Source organism: Schistocerca piceifrons, chromosome 1 (genome assembly GCF_021461385.2).
Source record: "Schistocerca piceifrons isolate TAMUIC-IGC-003096 chromosome 1, iqSchPice1.1, whole genome shotgun sequence".
In the NCBI taxonomy this organism is placed as follows: domain Eukaryota; kingdom Metazoa; phylum Arthropoda; class Insecta; order Orthoptera; family Acrididae; genus Schistocerca; species Schistocerca piceifrons.
The window spans coordinates 104,211,679-104,232,499 of NC_060138.1; positions in this window are offsets into that span (position 1 = coordinate 104,211,679).

A 20,821-nucleotide genomic window follows, 5' to 3' on the forward strand; every position below is an offset into this window, starting at 1 on the left:
GTCATGGCACCCATCTTGCAAATATTTTTTTCATTTCTATTCTTCAGTTAAAATGTGATATACCCTTTCAGATGACATCTGGAAAGTGTGAGCAATTTCAAGCACTTTCAATCAGTGATCCTCTGTGACCATTTTGTGCACTTTGGCACTGATTTCTAGAGTAATGACACATCTTGGCTGACCACTGTGCAGATCATCATCTAAGCTCTCCTGACCTAATTTAGATTCATTTGTCCATTTGGCAACAGTTGAATATGAAGGAGCAGAGTCCCCCAGTGTATTCTGAAAATCAACATGACTGTCCTTTACTTTCATACCTTTCTTTATGTAGTACTTAATCACTGCTCGAATCTTGATTTTTTCCATCTTTGCAAATCACTACACAGGAAAAACAGAGCCACATCACCACCACAGCTCTCTTCCAAGAGCATTGATGTGGCATTTGTTTATATGCAACAGTCCAATGAATATCACGTGAACAACTCGTTGCGCTAGTGCTGATCTCTTGTGGTGCTTCAGAGAACTTGTCAAACCATCCTCGTAATGTATGAACAACATATTGAAAAGTAAATAATAAAATTAAAAATCAGTTTATAGAACCAGGTGATGAGTTAGTAATTTTAGTGCAGCTGAAGTCAATGACAGGCTGGACATCAAAAGACTGTGGGTAAATAGAATAGTGTTCTCAAATTAAGCTTCACATGTTCCATAAAAGAAAAGTTTACAATGTGTATTATTATTTGTGACATCATGTGTAGACTTGGAAGGAAAAACCAAACAAAAACAGGTTTGATCAGTATACAATCAAGAGATGCATGTTCTAATGATACTTACTGTATGTCACTGTAGATGAGCGTATGTTAAAATATTATGCTGGCGTAATAAAATTTAAAAAAATAAATCCTATGCAGGCATTGTTGAAATTTTAGTAATGAAAAATGGTTTCAAAGTTTAGTATTGGCTGCAGAGCACCAACTGTAATGTAAAAATTGTAGTATCCTATAACTACAACATGCACCAGTCACAAATGGAGTAAGCCAAATCACATAAATAGCTAGGTGTCACAATTTGTAGGGATATGAACAGACAATCACATGTGTGAAGCAGGTTCATTAGAAGACTAGTGTAAAGCACTTTCATTGGAAGACTGCTAGGGGAGTGCAATTAGTCCAGAAAGGAGATTGCTTATACAGCCCTTGCGCAACACATTTTAGGATGTGGCTCAAATGTGTGAGACCTGCACCAAGTGTGATTAAAATGGGATATTGAATTAATACAAAAAAAGGCCAGCACAAATAGCCATAGGTTTGTTTGACCCATGGAAGAGTGTCACAGAGATGCTGTAGACACTAAATTAACAGATACTTGAAGATAGATGCAAAGTTTCTCAAGAAAGAACCAGTTACAGTGATGAATGTAGGGATTGCAAGGAAAAAGTTACATTAACTACATGTGCATAGAGACATTTAATCTGTCATTCTACCAAGAATCCGTATGTTAATGGAATGGTAAGAAGCCCTAATAAGTGGTACAATGGGAATTATCTTCTGTCATCCACTTCACAGTCGTGGATGTAGTTGTAGCTGTAAAAAATAAGAAAGAATTTTCATTTACATACTTGATATTTGTTTTGATAACTCACCCTTGTCACAAGGTGGATAACATCTTATTCATGATGATCCATTTCATGTCAAATATTCTGAAGTACATGTGGAGTCAACAAGCAAGCACATTAGAAATGTTCATTTCGATTTTCTGGAATTGTTTTTAACAAAGGAGGCTCATACACAAGATCTTTCACATAACCCTCAATAAGAAATCTGTAAGTGTCAGGTACAGAGATTTAAATGGCCAAGAGATTAATACAATATCTTCATGTCCAGTAGGACAAATCCAATGATTTGGAAGATATTGATTTTAAAGTATGCAAACCTTCATTCACCGATTGCATAATGATTGGATTTTGAACTTTCCTTAACACTGTTTGTAGCTCTTACTGAAATAACACTTTGCATGAAACAGCTAAAGCTGTCTGTAATTGCTAAGTTCATTTTGAGCTGCCCTGTACTGGATTAATCTTTCTGCAGTTATGATGTACTGCATCCACCCGATTTCCTTGATCCAAGGCTTTCAGGATGTCATGTGAGAAAACTGAGAGTTTGTAAGAGATCATTCTGATCAAAATACCACACTATGTTTGTTTCAAGAATATGTTCTAGGATGTCACAACAGATCAACTTCAATGAGATTGGTTAGTAGCTTCGTATATCACATCTGCTACCCTTTTTGTAGATGGGGCTTGCTTCCACTAGCTTATTTTGTTCAAGGAATCTATGGTACATTATAATCTGGGAGGTAATACAGATATAAATTATGTATAGAATATGACAGGGATACCACTGGACCTTAGATCCTTGTTTAATGTTATGATTTCAGCTTTTCTCAGTTGCAATGACACTGATATCTGTACCACTCACCTTTGCAGTGGTGTAAGAATTAAATTGGGGCAGTAATTCTCTATCATCTTCGCAAAGAAACACTTGAAAATGGAGTTCAATATATCTCCTTTTGTTTTGCTACCCTCAACTAATGTTTGATTACATGATTGGTGATAACCATAGAAAATAGTCACAACCATTAAATACATTAAATATATAGAGGTATGTGGTGGAGTGATTTAAAGGGAAACAACCACATATAACTAGTAGTATGAACAGCAGAAGCCAGAACAAGATTCATCAGAAGTACACTCTAAGACAAAAAAAACTATGCGCCACAAAATAATTATCAGAATGGGCCAGAAACCAGTAGATGTGATGTACATGTACAGACAAACAATTATGATTTCAGAAAAAATGGGTGATATATTTGAGAGAAAGAGCTTCACAAATTGAGCAAGTCAATAACACATTGGTCCACCTTTGGCCCATATGCAAGTAGTTATTCGGCTTGGCATTGATTGATAGAGTTATTTGATATCCACCTAAAGAATATTGTGACAAATTCTATCTAACCAGTGAGTTAGTTTGTCAAAATCCTGGGCTGGTGAGAAGGCCCTGCCATAATGCTCCGAACATTCTCAAGTGGGAACAGATTCAGTGAAATTGATGGCCAAGATAGGGTTTGGTGAGCATGAATACAAGCAGCAGAAACTCTCACCATGTGCGGGCAGGTATTATGTTGCTGTAATGTAAGCCTAGGAAAATTTGGAAATTTGTGATAAGGTCTTACGAGACCAAACTGCTGAGGTCATCAGTCCCTAAGCTTACCCACTACTTAATCTAACTTAAAATAACTTATGCTAAGGACAACATACACACCCATGCCTGAGGGAGGACTCAAATCTCAGACGGCGGCAGCCACATGTTCTGTGACAAGGCACCCCAGACCACGCAGCTACACTGCATGGCTGTAAGCCTAGGATAGTATGCCATGAAGGGCAACAAAAAGAGGCATAGGATATCATCAATGTACCACTGTGCTGCAAGTGCACCACAGATGACAACCAAATGGTTCCTGTCATGAAATGAAATGGCATCACAGACCATCACTCCTCTTTGTCAGGCCATATGGCGGGTGAGAGTTAGGTCAGTACCCTACCACTGTCTGCAGCATCTTTAGACATGTCTTCAATGGTCATCAGGGCTCCATTCAAAGCAGAACTCATCACTGAAGACAATTCTGCTCTAGTCAATGAGCTTCCAGGCTGAATGTGCCTGACACCACTGCAAAAGGGCTCATTGGTGGACAGTTGTCAATATTAGTCAGCACAAGGGACACTGTGAGCACAGCCTCCTTTCTGTGAGCTGCCTATCAATAGTCCTTGTGGTCACTGAAGCTTTAGAAGCACATGAGACTAATGTTAAAGATGAATCTGGGGCTCTGGGTTCCTCTCTGATGATTGCTAGGTACTCATGTTCTGGTGGCTCCCTAGTTCAATCACTACCTTGTTGATGCTGTGATGAGTGATCAACCATGGTTCATGGTTCCTGCCAACAATGTTGAATAATGGAATTCCTCCTATATAAACATTGAGCAATTTGCCAGTTACTTCAACTGGCTTCTTTTAGCTCCAGCCTCCAGCTACACATCCTCTCTCAACTGCTGGCAGATGCATATACTGTTCAGTGTCTGTCTGCCCAGCATAGAAATAATGGGTAGACGTAATAGAGGAGATCAAGATGATCTAAAGAGGAACTGTGTGTTTCATCAGTTACTACACTCAGAAGCATCAAGGAAATGCTCACCAAATTCCAATGGCAGATACTATAAGAGAATGTTGACCAATGGGAAGAGATTTTCTGTCAGTACACCAAGAATGAATGTTTCAAGATGAGTCAACTTATCAAGGATGTAGGAAATGACCCACAGCCAGGTTGGCACAAAAAAGAGGGGGGGGGGGGGGGGGGGGTAAGGAGAAATTAAAATGGAAAGGAAAACTGGTAAAATAGAAAATACAACAGGCATTGATGTCACTTGGGATATGTTGATAGCATTTTGCAAATGTTTTGTTGAATTATGGAAGCAGTCCTTTGAATGAGAGTTAAATGGATCTCAGTACCAATAGCTCACAGATATGTAACACAATCGGTTGGTATATGTGGAGCACCAAGACATGGTCACCTCTATTGGACAATGACTCAAATGCACTAACATGCAAATTCTTGCATTAGCTAACATCAATAAAAATATGTAGCAATAGATAAGTTGTGTAAAAAAATAACGCAAGAAAAAAATAACAGTGTAAATTTTTCGCTATAATATTTTTAAAAGTAATTGATGTCTTTAACATTAGTGACATGCAGTCTTTTCTTTGTGAGAAAGGAATCAATATTAAAGATTCAAATAAAAGTAATTTTATCTGTCATTCTGCTACTTGCCACTTATGATTCATTGCTGAAAAGAGTACTGTAGAAGCAACATGGCTCTGTAAACTATTTCTTTACTACAAAGAGAAGTCCTCATGAAATTATTCAAGACATTGAGAGTGCACAGTTTTTTACCTATCAAATGTGATACAGTTCAAGAAATTACTAAATCAATGAATTAAGTCAAGTCCTTTGCCATATTAACATTAGAACAGTGAAAAATGGGTATCTCTAGAACAGTGGGAATGGGTCACTTGATCACTAATGATATGAATTAAAAATCTACAACACAATTAAAGATAGACCTAAATTTCTCCATTCACCCACCCAAAAAATATGACTTGTTTCCAAAATTCCTAACATTTCTCCAAGTATTTCACTCGTTTGTTTTGAAACATTTAAATTAAAATTTGAGCATTGGTACTGTCCATATATGCTTACTGCAGACAGCTTTTTTAAACTCTTTCTCAGGGGTTGTTTTATTTTCATGTTGTTATTCAGTGTTGAAATTAATTAATTTTTACAGTTTTACACTGTACTAGAGAAGGTTATTTAATCAGCCAAATATATATTTTCCTAAACACATTTTGTTTCTGTATCATATTTCCCTAAATTTCACCTTGAGTACTATACAATGCTTGTTATGTGTAACAATTTAGGAACAAACAACTGTAAAGTACTGATGTATGAGAGAAAATATGGTCAATGTTTTATTTGTTTTCACATAAGTATGAAAGATTAAAGATGTCTTTTGAAAATGTTTCTTGTTCTAATTTTTGACCAAAACACATGGAGAGGTCTTTGGGTGAGAAAACAGTACCTTAGTGTGGAGACGGGAGGGGGGGGGGGGGGGCGGCATTCTGGTTGTGAGAGACAAAGAATGGTGCCCAATTTTCTGAGTTGGGTGAGATGAAGGGGGAAGGTGTGGAGGAGGGGGGTAGGGGCCCCACTTTGGGTACTTGCCCTGGGGCCATGATGATCATAGCTTCATAGCTACACCCCTGCAAATGAAGCATTATTTCCTCCCACATAAATCCTGTTAAACAACTGTGATAGCAAAAATCAGAGAAACTTGAGCTCATATGTTGGGTTACTGAGAGACATTTTCCGAATCACCATTTATGAATGGAAAATGAATAGAGGAAATGAAAGAGGGACGTGTAACAAAGAACACAGTTCACAGATGTGGTTTTAGACATGAGAGAAGAACAGAGGGATTTATTTCACAGCTAAACAAACAAAGGAACATACAAAAGATAGTAACAAAGTCTGAAGATAAAAAAAAAAGTTCATAACTTACGTAGCTATTGTGAAATCCAATTGAGAAATTATAAAATTGTTGTCTACCATATCACAAGTAACTAAGAAGATCAGAATTAGCATTAATAGTTAAATGTTAAACTGCCTAGCAAAAAGTATGGAAAACAACAGAAAGACATTTTTCATTCCAGGAAAATGTGGACTAGAAAAAAAATTCTTTTTCTTCTTCTGTAATTGTGAGATAATCTATTTAACAAAATGTTGGTAATACAAAATCCTAATTACAGTAGAAGAAGAAATATTTATAAAAGAAAAGTACAAAAAGTGGATATTCTCAGTCTTTATTAATTCAGTTACCTTTTCTTCAGCTTACAATTGGTGATGGTGATATGTATAGATTGCTTGTTAACTAAATATATTTTATCTGGTATTAAAATTTAAAACTTGAATAGCACATTCTCATGTGACTCACTAGGCAGTTGCAAGTGGTACTAAAACATACATACTACAAATAAAACAAATGATTAACACATACCATGAGCAATCAACATCACCTCTCTACTCATTTCTGCATGCCAGTATGTGTGATATCCAATCATATTTTCATCACTTGCATAAATCTGCAATAAAGAGTGCAATTTTATATTATCAACACATTTTATGAACAATTTGTACACTACTCTAGAGACAGGTAGTCCCTATTTTATTCACCACAGAAACATTAATTTTTGTACCATTCATGAATAACCTGATGGTAGCCAACTGTAACACTGACAATAAATGCCTGGGGAGTGTCACACTATGAATTACATAATATGGATCAGGGTGTAATGGAACGAATTCATGAAATCAACAGCAGGGATGGCATATTGTAGCTTACAGTACAAAGAGAGGGTTCTAGGAAAGTGTAGTGCGTCATTTAGATCATAAGAGAGTCTAGTGCAACCTATTCTAGATTTAGTATCTGCTCAGACATGACAACCACTACACAACACAGTTGACACTTTCATCCTCCATGGTAGTTTTCCACACTATCCCACTGTGCTACCATCTGCCTTCATCATCAAAGTGACTTCATCATCAAAGGGTTGCTTCCTTATTCAGTATTCTCTACAACAGAAATCAAAGGAATTCAGACACGTGATGCCAGGCTGTATGTGTATTTAAGATGCACTGTGCAGGTGGTCTACTGTCTCCATTGTTTACCTCATGTTGTGATCATGAAAATAAGATAAAGCTGATTAAGGCACCTGAATAAGATATAAGCGATTAATGGCCAAATGGAGGTGCCAGTCATTTACTTTTCCCTATTTCACACATAAACATAATGAGAATAATAACTCATAATGGTACAAAACATTCTCCATCATTCACTGTGTGGTGACTTTCTGACACACCAGGTGCGTTCTTCCCATCTGTTATGTATTTCCTACTCCAAAAAATAACTAATTTTTAAATACATTTATCTATTGGCATGTAACACTTACATGAAAATCTCAAGATCTTGTTGTTGTTGTGGTCTTCAGTCCTAAGACTAGTTTGATGCAGCTCTCCATGCTACTCTATCCTGTGCAAGTTTCTTCATCTCCCAGTACTTACTGCAACCTACATCCTTCTGAATCTGCTTAGTGTATTCATCTCTTGGTCTCCCTCTACAATTTTTACCCTCCACGCTGCCCTCCAATACTAAATTGGTGATCCCTTGATGCCTCAGAATGTGTCCTACCAACCGATCCCTTCTTCTAGTCAAGTTGTGCCACAAACTCCTCTTCTCCCCAATCCTGTTCAATACCTCCTCTTTAATTATGTGATCTACCTATCTAATCTTCAGCATTCTTCTGTAGCACCACATTTCAAAAGCTTCTATTCTCTTCTTGTCCAAACTATTAATTGTCCATGTTTCACTTCCATACATGGTTACACTCCATACAAATTCTTTCAGAAACGACTTCCTGACACTTAAATCTATACTCGATGTTAACAAATTTCTCTTCTTCAGAAACACTTTCCTTGCCATTGCCAGTCTAAATTTTATATCTTCTCTACTTCAACCATCATCAGTTATTTTGCTCCCCAAATAGCAAAACTCCTTTACTACTTTAAGTGTCTCATTACCTAATCTAATTCCCTCAGCATCACCCGACTTGATTCAACTACATTCCATTATCTTCGTTTTGGTTTTGTTGATGTTCATCTTATATCCTCCTTTCAAGACACTATCCATTCTGTTCAGCTGCTCTACCAAGTCCTTTGCTGTCTCTGACAGAATTACAATGTCATCAGCAAACCTCAAAGTTTTTATTTCTTCTCCATGGATTTTAATACCTGCTCTGAATTTTTCTTTTGTTACCTTCACTGCTTGCTCAATATACAGATTAAATAACATCAGGGAGAGGCTACAACCCTGGCTCACTCCCTTCCCAACCACTGCTTCACCTTCATGTCCCTCGACTCTTACAACTGCCATCTGGTTTCTGTACAAATTGTAAATAGCCTTTCACTCCCTGTATTGTACCCCTGCCACCTTCAGAATTTGAAAGACAGTATTCCAGTCAACATTGTCAAAAGCTTTCTCTAATTCTACAAAAGCTAGAAATGCAGGTTTGCCCTTCCTTAATCTATTTTCTAAGATAAGTCATAGGGTCAGTATTGCCTCATGTGTTCCAACATTTCTCCAGAATCCAAACTGATCTTCGCCAAGGTCGGCTTCTGCCAGTTTTTCCATTCGTCTGTAAAGAGTTCGTGTTAGTATTTTGCAGCTGTGACTTATTAAACTGATAGTTCAGTAATTTTCACATCTGTCTACACCTGCTTTCTTTGGGATTGGAATTATTATATTCTTTTTGAAGTCTGAGGGTATTTCGCCTGTCTCGTACATATTGCTCACCAAATGGTAGAGTTTTGTCAGGATTGGCTCTCGCAAGGCTGTCAATAGTTCTAATGGAATGTTGTCTCCTCCCTGAGCTTTGTCTCGACTCAGGCCTTTCAGTCCACTGTCAAATTCTCCACGAAGTATCATAACTCAGGAACTAATTAACTGAAGAGATAATTAGCATTCAAGTTCATAAGCATTCCTTTTCCTATTGCAGATTTCATTACAGTCATTGTCAGATTCCAAGTTTTAACTATATATTTTTGTTACTTCCATTTTTTGTATAAAATGATGTATAGCAGTAATTAATAACTGATTATTTAATAATTTCATATAATTTACTATAATTTGCAGTGTGGTGCCCATGCACATAAACAAGGGGATTCATATCACAAAAGAAAAGTAGTATCCATGTATTTTTCTAAATTTCTAAACAGCAACATTTTCTATAAACCACAATCCCATTAGTCCTTGTAGTTCATAAAAACAGTAAAATCTGGACTAGCCATTTTTTGAAATCCAATGTAGTTTACAAAAAAACAGTCTCTTCTTATGCTCATGTACAAACAGTCAGATGTCACCCAGAATTGGCAGTTTGTGGCTCAAAAACCCATGAGCAAGACCTAGGATAGGCACACTCTTGTTGTAGGCTCATGTTACAGGCATACACTTTTTGTACATGAAAATATGCTCACCAACAACAAGGAGACACATTAATATTAATGTCCAAAAACTTTTGATTGATTTCAGTACCTCAAATTAATGAACAATTTAACTGAACTGTGTCATGATTGATAGGGAGCTCTTAATGTCATTGTCATCAAAATTACTTATTGTTGGATATGGTGATTTACATTAGGGAGTGAATTAGTGGAACAACTGCATTGTATTTGTCTTTGATAAATTATTTCAAAATAATATTGATTGTAACTGTGACATTCTTATGTAGTGTCACATTTAAATAATTAACTTTGTCACTGAACTGAGACCAGTAGATGCTATCAGGGAGAGATTACGAACGCCAGGTCAATATTGCTACAACTAGTGGAGCATATCCTTCGATGTAGCTATTGAAGTCTGTCAGTGAATTCTTCAATAATAGCCTCTTTATATACAACAGTCTGTATGAGAATACTCTCTTACAAAACCTAACAGTGCCATACACTTCAAACAATGTAACAACTGTATGAGCAATCTTGCAATGACCTGATTTTTAAATTTCATTTTCTTGCATAAAAGTGAGAAACTTCTTCAATGCATGTAGAGTACAGCCAAGACAGTACATTCATTTTTATATTTAGAATTTGCAGCTGGTTATTGTTTTCACGCATGACATTTTACCTGCACACCTGCCAGACGTCTTCAGTGAACTATCAAAGACTACCATCAGCTACCCATAAGGCACAATAACTTAGCCACTGTATGTGGTTTAGCACATGGTGAAGGTACATGATAAAAGACCCCTAGGATATCATAAAGTTAAAATTTATTAAAAACAAAAAATAAAAAATGAAACATCGATCAACCATAAACATTGGCAAAGACAACCATGAATGCACAGTAAGTCATGGGTGCGGTGGGTGGGGGGTGGGGAATCTTCATTTCTTTTTCTTTCTACATGATTTTGTTTCTCACTCTCTAGTATGTAGAAGTTCTGTTAAGAAATGCCATTCGGAATATAATGGGCTACAAGTGTTTTGTATCATACATGTTTCAAAATAAGGAAAAATTTGCTACCAGTATTAAGTATTTTTTATTTAAGTGAAGTGAAATCAAGGAAGGAGGCTTTTCTTACTTATGGCATGCATTGGTCTACTTGAAGTCTGCTGCCTGCAACTACAATTGATAAAGAGAAGAAGTCTGATAAGCTAAAATTCGTACAAGCACAGAGCATTTCTAATAACACAATTGTATTATCCCTTTAAAATCTTAAAACAAAGATGATGTAACTTACCAAACGAAAGCGTTGGCATGTTGATAGACACACAAACAAACACAAACACACACACAAAATTCAAGCTTTCGCAACCAACTGTTGCTTCATCAGGAAAGAGGGAAGGAGGGGGAAAGACGAAAGGATGTGGGTTTTAAGGGAGAGAGTAAGTAGTCATTCCAATCCCGGGAGCGGAAAGACTTACCTTAGGGGGAAAAAAAGGACAGGTATACACTCGCACACACACACATATCCATCCGCACATGTACAGACTCCTTACACTCTTCCTTAAAACCCACATCCTTTCGTCTTTCCCTCTCCTCCCTTCTTTCCTGATGAAGCAACCTTGGGTTGCAAAAAATTGAAACTTGTGTGTGTGTGTGTGTGTGTGTGTGTGTGTGTTTTTATCTATCTACCATGGCTTTCTCATTTGGTAAGTCACTCAAACCAACTTACCAATGTATAAAACCTATTCATATTATTGTCATGATGTATGTGTCACTTATGAACCAATTTCCAATGTGTAATTCTCAACCATATAATTGTCATGATGTATGTGTCACTTATGTACCAATTTACCAATGTATAATGTTCAGCCATAATACTCATGATGTATCTATCACTTATGAACCAATTACCAATGTATAATGTTCAACCATATAATTGTCATGATGTACCAATTATTTATGACTCATTTATCATGTATTCACACCAAAGTGGTGAACACTTACCAATGTATAATACCTAACCATGCTTTGTCATGATGTACCAATTATTTCTGATTCATTTATTGTGCATTCACACCCAAGCGGTGAACACTTACCTGTGTATAAGGCCCGACCACATAGCTGTTGGTGCTGTTTCAGTTACTTATAAAACACAACCAATATGATGTATTAGTCACTTATATTGTCACTCAGAGTTATATGTAACTGCACTCTTACATATCATTCTGTTAATTAATGTGTGAATGATTGTAAAGGAAGTGTCTTGACAAATGAAAAATAGTAAGATTGGTCACTGGACAGACATTTCATCCTGTAAAGCAGTCTGCAAACTTCAAGGTTGTCTATAAAGCAGTCAGTCTGCATACTGCACACTTCAAGATTCACTATGGAGCAGTCTGCGTACTGCAAACATCAAGACTATTTACATTTATGTAAAGTACAGAAATTAGTGCATTTACACTTAGGAATTTTGTACTAGTTTGAAAGTCTAAGTTACATGTTAGCTCATACAGTTGAGAAATAACTTGTTCTTTCCTTGTACTATTGAGTAATAATTTTTGCATAATGCTTCATAATTAATTTACATTTTTAATCAAACATAGGATTTATCTCATACCATAAGTAAAATGCTTGTTCCTCCAGTTTATTGCAAAATGTGTACTGTTACATAAATCAGTCAGAAAAGGCTTTGTTCAACTTTCAGTTTCACAAATCCTTTTTGGGGTTGTTGAAATGTAACAGTCTAATTGAAACCTATTTAAACATGTAAATTTTAATGATAAACAGTCATTTCTGACATAGAGGTGTATGGAAATATGTATTTGTGAAAAAGTTATCAAGAAAATAATTACAGAATCTTAATTACACTAATGTGTAGAAGTCTGTTAATTGGTAGGAATATTTTATATGATAGAAATCTTCTGTAATTAGTAAATATAACAAGTGTATTGTTAACATTTGATACCCAAGCGTTTATATAGACACTATAATTCACTCGTGTTTAATACATAAGAGTTAAGGTAATCATTGAAATGTGTCATTTGTTTTAGGATGAAATGAAAATGCTGAGTAGACCCCCTTCCAGTCCTTCCACTGAGGAAAAATCCCTGGTAATGTCAGGAATCAAGTCCAGCTTTCCCACATGGCAGTCAGCCATGCCACCACTCAGCTATGGAGGCAGACATGTTGATCAAAATGATACCTTAAATAACACAGAACCTTTAAAAACCACACTAGACTTACTGAATTATTTATTTTCAAACAATTAAATTTCAATATTTCTGAATTTATTGTGACCACTAACATTACTAGTCACAGCAGCTCACAGTGAAAGTTCCTAAATTAAAAATAATAAAAAAAAATTACCTCAGGTAAAAATCATCAAACAGTAATCTTTGATTAGTACTGAACACAATATCCAAATTGAAATTAGTAACACGGCCAAAGATTTTGCAAGTACTTGAGTTAAGAAAGAACATTTTCTGTAAATATTAATGTTATTTTTAAAATTAATGACTAATTATGTGTTATAGAACTGTATGTTGTTTTACGATAAATGAAGTTTCTATGACACATATTTTTGTGTAAATATTACAACAAAATTAATATGTCAATAAGTTTTTGAACACTAGGGGCAAGGTAATGTTTGCAGATCAGCAATGGAGAACCTAGTGCAATCTCTGCCATGCTATGAAGGATAAATGCTAAAAATCATAGTCACCAGATTTAACTCATATCAGCATCATTCTTACTATAAAGTGATATTTAGGATGAGCCCACTTGTTTATTATTAGCCCAGCCACAATTATCTGAATGTTAGCTGGACTCTTATTTAGTTTATTGACAAGATTACTCTGAGATGACAAAAGTAATGAGATATTTCCTAATATTGTATTGGACCTCCTTTAGTTTGGCGTAATGCAGCAACTCAATGTGGCATGGACTCAAGAACTCTTTGGAAGTCCCTTGCAGAAATATTGAGACATACTGCCTCTACAGCCATCGATAATTGTGAAAGTGTTGCTGGTGGAGGATTTTGTGCATGAACTGACCTCTTGATTATTTCCTATAAATGTTTAATGAGATTCATGTCAGGTGATTTGAGTGATCACATCATTTGCTCTAACTGTCCAGAATGTTCACCAAACAAATTGCAACAATTGTTGCCCAGTGCCATGGCACATTGTCATCCATAAACATTCCATTCTTGTTTGGGAACTTGAAGTCCATGAGCAGTTGCAAATTGTCTCCAAGCAGCTACACATAATCATTTCAAGTCAATGATCAGTTCAGTCTGACCAGATGCTCCAGTCCATTCCATGTAAACACAACCTACATCATTATTGAGCCATTACCAGCTTGCACAGTGCCTTGTTGACAACTTAGGTCTAATGCTTTGTGGGGTCAGCAACACACTTGAACCCTAACAATAGAAATTGGGATCCATCTGACCAGGCCAAAATTTTCGTGTCATCAAGGGTCCAACCGGTATGGCCACGAGCCCAGGAGAGGCACTGCAGGCGATGTTGTGCTGTTAGCAAAGGCACTCATGTCAGTTGTCTGCGGCCATAGCCCATTAATGCCAAATTCTGCACACTGTCCAAATGGATCCATTCACTGCACATCCCATATTGATTTTGTCTGTTATTTCATGCATTACTGCTTGTCTACTGGAATTGACAACTTTACTCATATGTTGCTTTACTCAGTCATTAAGTGAAGGCCATTGGCCACTGCATTGCCCATGGTGAGATGTAATGCCTGAGAGTTGATGTTATCAGCCCTTTTTTTAAGACTGTGGATCTTGGAATACTGAATTGCCTAATGATTTCCAGAGTGGAAAATCCCATGTGTCTAGCTCCCATTACCATTCTGCATTCAGTCTGTTGATGCCCATCATAAAGCCATAATCAAATAGAAAACTTTCTGACCAGCATCACCTGAGTACTAATGACAGTTTCATCAATGCATTGCCCTTTTATACCATGTTTACATAATACTACTGCCATCTGTATGTCCTCATACCACTGTCCCATGGCTTTTGTTGCCTCAGTGTATGTTGATCCACTGCTGCTTGGACATTATATGCCATTATTTGTGGAAACCAGCACTATACTTGAACATGTAAAACATACTGAATTCAGTTATTACTGACAATTATTACGCAAGCATATTGCTACACTGAACTTGGGTTATACTTCAACATTTATTACACAGCACATACCCTCAGAGGTTTACCTTATAGGTGGTAAACCCTCTCATAATCTTGTTTCACGGTGACAATATCTACATCATCCTACTAACTGCAATACTTTTGGTCATCACATAGATAATGAAATGACAGATAGAGGGGTCAGCTATTATAGAACTGAAAATAATAAATCAAGAGAGAAAAGGTCCCTGCACTTGACAGGACATCTGTTTACTCATGCTGCTTACATGAAAGAACTTGCTCACCTTCTTGAGACAGTTTATGGTAGGCTGCTGGTGTGAAGAAGTATTTCAAACAACAGCAGAAGGTGCAACTCATTTCCATTTTCAAATAGGGTAGTTGGAGAAAGTCACATACCTATTGACCTATATAGTTGATAATGATGTGTTGCTATATTATGTGATATGTTTTATGTTCAGGTATTATGACATTTTTGGGGACAGTGAATCTCTTCTTTGATAATGAACATGAATATTACAAGACCCAATTCCTCACCCAAGAGATCTGTTATACAGCAGATCTGAGGCTGATATGGTGTTCTTTGACTTATAGAAGGCATTCAGTATGATTTTTCTCTGTCACTCTGTGAAAATATTAGCTTATATGAGTCCAATTTGCTACTGTATTGAAGACTTCCTAACAAATATAACTCATTTATGATCCAAGGGACCCATAGCATTGAAGATCTCCCTTATAGATGATGCATTTATTGTATATTATATAGACGATGTATATATTGTGATCGATCCATTTCAGCTGGAATTGCCATCTTCAAACCATCTCAAAAATTAAACAATAATTTCTATTTATTATAATGTTGGTTAATCATATTTTTGGATATACAAATTTAGTATTTAAATCCGTACATCATCAGTGATCACTGACATTCTGCATTGCATTGTATTACAATATGGTGCAGAGTGATTAACAACTGGGGCAAACTGCAAAACAGCTTATAGCATAAGAGGCCTAAATCTACACCATGTTGTGATACAAGACAGATTTAAGTGAGCACTGATGATATATGGATGAAAGCAACAAATCTAGCAAATCTGTATACTGAAACATGTGATTAACCAGTACTATAATAAATTATTATGTAACTTTTGCAGATGGTCTTCAGATGGCAGTGTAGCCCAAATGGACCCATCACAATAAATACATCATCAGACTACTACAGCAGCAATCCAGGTTTTATTATATAAATAAACTGAGGTGGAAAACTCATGGGATACCTCCTAATATCATGTCAGATCTCCTTTTGCCTGGCATAGTGCAGCAACATGACATGGCATGGACTCAACAAATCCATGGAGGTCCCCAGCAGAAAAGTTGAGCCATGCTGCCTCTATAGCCATCCATAATTGCAAAAGTGTTGCCGGTGCAGGATTTTGTGCTCAAACTGACCTCTTGATTATTCCTATAAATGTTTGATGGGATTCTTGTTGGGCAATCTAAGTGGCCAAATTGTTCAAATTGTCCAGAATGTTCTTCGAAGCAATTTACGAACAGTTGTGGCCCAGTGATATGGTGCACTGTCATCCATAAAAATTCCATTGGTGTTTGGTAACATGACACTCACGAATGGCTGCAAATGGTCTCCAAGTAGTCAAACATAACCATTTCCAATCATTGGTCAGTTCAGTTGGACCAGAGGACATAATCCATTCCAAGTAAACACAGCCTACACCATTATGGAGCCACCACCAGCTTGCAAAGTGCCTTGTTGATCAACTTCGGTCCATGGCTTCATGAAGTATGCATCATACTCGAACTCTACCATCAGCTCTTTCCAACTGAAACTGGGACTCATCTGACCAGGCTACAGTACTGCAGTCATCTAGGGTCCAATCAATATCGTCACTAGCCCAGGAGAGGTGCTGCAAGCAATGTTATGCTGTTAGCAAAGGCACTTGTGTCCACTGTGACAGGTAATGCCTGAAATGTGGTATTCTCAGCACACTCTTGACTCTGTGGATCTTGGAATATTGAATTCCCTAAAGGTTTCTGAAATGGAATGCCCTATGCATCTGGCTCCAGTTACCACTCTGCATTCAAAGTCTGTTAATTTCTGTCATGTAGACATAAACACATTGTTTTTCACAAGAATCATCAGAGTACAAGTGACAGTTCTGCCTATGCACTGGCCTTTTATACCTTTTGTACATGATACTACAACCATGAGCATATATGGATATCAGTATTCTATGTTTTTTGTTGCCTCATTGTATAACAAGCCATGATAAGTAGTTTCAACCAATCAATCAAAACAATTAAAAATTTATCAAACATGAAAGCATAAGGACATTGTAAACACATAACCATTATCAATATTTAACCCTCGAGCGGTCGCATCAGTTTTTGTAACACCGGTGGTCACTTGGTTGACTCTGTCAACCAGACATCGTTTTCATTAAAGATATGCTTTCTACTGAAAAAAGTTTATTTTGGTTTTTTAATTAATAGAAAAAAAATTAATATTTGACCTTTCTTATTTCTAAAGATACAGTTACAAAATCTAATTAAAGAATCTGAGTTTTTCATTTAACAATACATTCCTAACACAAAGGATAAAGTTAAATCACAATTGACCTGCATTTATTTTGCAGTACGTGTTACTCATACAGCATTTATTGCATTATACTCTCATTATTGAACATGACTATATTGTTTCTACATAAAAACAGAGTTTGCTCATCCCATTCGTCTACCTCATCCACAGTGCTACATGTACACTTTTCACACACAACTACGGAATACTTCTTGCATACAAACATCTTTCACTGACTATAATGGATTGTGGACCCAACAATGTTTTTTCTGCCACACATAACACAGCAACTCTTCTTTTTGTTTAGAGGTTCTTCTGGTTCTTGAGGTTCTTGCAATTTATAAGGTGCAAAAAATATTTTGAGATCATTTGGAAGCAACAAAATGTGGGATCTTGTAACTACATGATCTTACAGAAGTTGTTGGGACAACTGTTTCAAATATAGCATCCTCAGTTTTTTTGGGTTTTCTGCATTGCAGTGAAACAGTATTTGGGCAATGATACCAGAGATGTTTAGTAAAGTGAACCATACAGCAATCATCCACCTCCTTGTTACTTGTGCAACAGAATATTTACTTCACATTTGGTCGACTATGTCAACCCCTCCTTTTGTCATGCTATAGTCCACAATAATGCGTGGTTTATTGGTATTCTCATCAACAGTGCCTTCACTCTCATGGTGCTAAGCAGAACAACACATTTGTTTCTTTTGGGCACATATAACATCAGTGTGATATCTTTCTGGTATCCACACAGTAAAGACGCAATGTTCCTGGATTTCAGAGGTGGGTAATTTCATGTGAAATCACCTTATGTCACAGATTTTTCTAAAAATTTGGTGTAAGAATTTACATAATGATTTAGGGCTAAAATATTTTTCTGGAATTTTTTGACCAAAATTGTAATTAGGAGACCATTTTGAAATGCGGGACCCTTCTACCAACTGGCGTTGAGAAATGAAGTGCCTTGTAAATTTGTAACCACAATAACTTTTTTATTTATGAATCAATTTTATTCAATTTGGTGTCATTGGAAAGTTATAATAAAAAATTATTAAAGAGCTATGTCTAAGCAATTTTTTTTTTTCGCAAATTTCAGGAATTTTTTTCAGCAGAATCACGAGTATCACCATCTGAATTTTTGTTTCAAATAATTCCTACTGCCATACTTTTCAACATTAAAAAAATTAGAAAGGTGTTTGTCCTCTACTGTTAGATCTTATACTTTTTGAATAATGCTGTAATAATTAATTGCTTCAAATAGCTAATCAACAATACATGAAACAACAATGAAAAATTCAGTCTAGCATCAACACTCACATACAACACAGGCTGTGTGTTAGGTTTTTGTGTGTCTGCGCACTTTATATATCTGAAGAACTTTTTGTCTTGATTTTGTTCTTCTTACATAAGCAGCCATTCTGCCTGGTAATTAGAGAACAAGAATAAGTTTCAAACCATCCAGTTCTTTTCTGCAACATACACAGTTGACTAAAAATCACAATGAAAAACAAATGTTCTTTAGGTTTTGTGTCAGCAGTTGTGTGTCAGAAGAAAAGGAGTAGCAGTGAAGAGCTTGATTTAATAGATATGTCAAGCCTGAATCAAGCTGATATTGAATTATTGAAGCTAAGAAGCAACTGTGAAAATACTGAGCGTGTTTGTTCTTCTTGCAAAAGGCTCTATTTGGGAACATTTGAAGACAGACATGGAATTTTCTGTGATCCTTTTATGAAGCATGGTAAAAAGACTGCTAAGAAGTCTTTGAAACCAATTTCTTTAACAATGGCAAGGAAATATAAAACCCTTGGACTTATCCCAGGTACCAAGCTGTGCATAACATGCTGTAAGGACATTTTATCTCCTATGGGGGATAACCTTCCAGGGATGGATGAATGTGAAGTTGAAGATCAAGAATATACACCAGATCCATCTACAGCTCTTCAAAAACTTAATGAGAGTTGTGAACTACTGGAAACTTCACCATTGAAGGTTACCAAGAGAGCACAAGACAGGCGTCCAGAATACATTCAATCCAAGTCTCGTTGCTTAGCTTTAAAATTCCAGCAAACAGCATCAGAAGTGCTACATGTTCCAGTGAAAAATGTGTCTGAAGAAACTGGCAGTGCTGTAATATTTTAATCCAAAAACTTAAAGAGAAATTCAGCAGATGTTCTGTTAAAGAAAAACTGCAAATGCTTACCTTAGCGCCAGCTTCATGGAGTAAAGAAAAAATCCAAATGTTTTTTAACATACCGAATACACAGTAAGGAAATTGAGGGTATTGCTAAAAGAAGATGGTATTTTGTCAAAAGGGAGTTACAAAGTGCGAAACAGAATAGGTAAGGATGTGGAAAAGTGTGTCCAGAATTTTTACTGTGAAGATGTTATAAGCCGCATTTCTGCTAATAGAAAAGCCTGTCTGTCTGTCCCTTCAGAAAATGGCAAAAGACTGTATAAGACAAAAAGACTAATTTTACATAATCTGAAAGACGTATACTTAGCTTTCAGAGAAAAATACCCTGAAGATAAAATTGGTTTTACTAAATTTTGTGAACTGAGGCCAAAATAATGTGTTACTGTAAACATGGAATGCATAGCATATGTGCATGCATATTTGACCAAAACGTAAAACTGTTAATGCATGCTGCACATGTGAAAGAACTGTACACTGAACTTCTACAGAAACTTGTTTGCAATCTGGAAAATGAGGAGTGCATGCCGCATTGCTGTTCTCGGTGTCCTGACAAACTTGAACTGCGCAATTTTTTAATGGAGCTGTAGTCCTTACAAGATCATGAAAATGTTGCATTCAAACAATGGATGCAAAATGATCGACTCACACTGGAGGTATTAATGAAGATGACAGATGAATTTGTTGAGTATCTCATGCAAAAACTTCAAAACTTAACACAGCATCATTATGTATCAAAATCTCAGAGTCACTACTTCAAATCAAGCAAAGTAACCCTCTCTGATACTACATGCATCATCATAGTCGATTTTGCAGAGAACTATACCTGTTTGCTTCAGGATGCTGCACAAGAATTTCGCTGGCAGGATATTCAAGTCACCCTTCATCCTTTTGTGGTGTACTTTAAAACAGATGATTGCATTAAGTCAATGTCATTGTGTTGATAAGTGACTATTTGCAGCATGATACAAACACATTCTATGTTTTCCAGAAAACTGCTCTCACTTATGTATCGAAAAAATTACCACACATCCAGCATGTTATGTACTTCAGTGATGGCAGTTCTGCACAATGTAATGACTTTAAGAACTTTTTAAATTTGTGCCATCACAAGCAAGATCATGGAGTAACTGCAGTCATGGCAAAAATGCATGTGATGGAATTGGTGGTACTATTAAATGTTTAGCAGCAAGAGCAAGTTTACA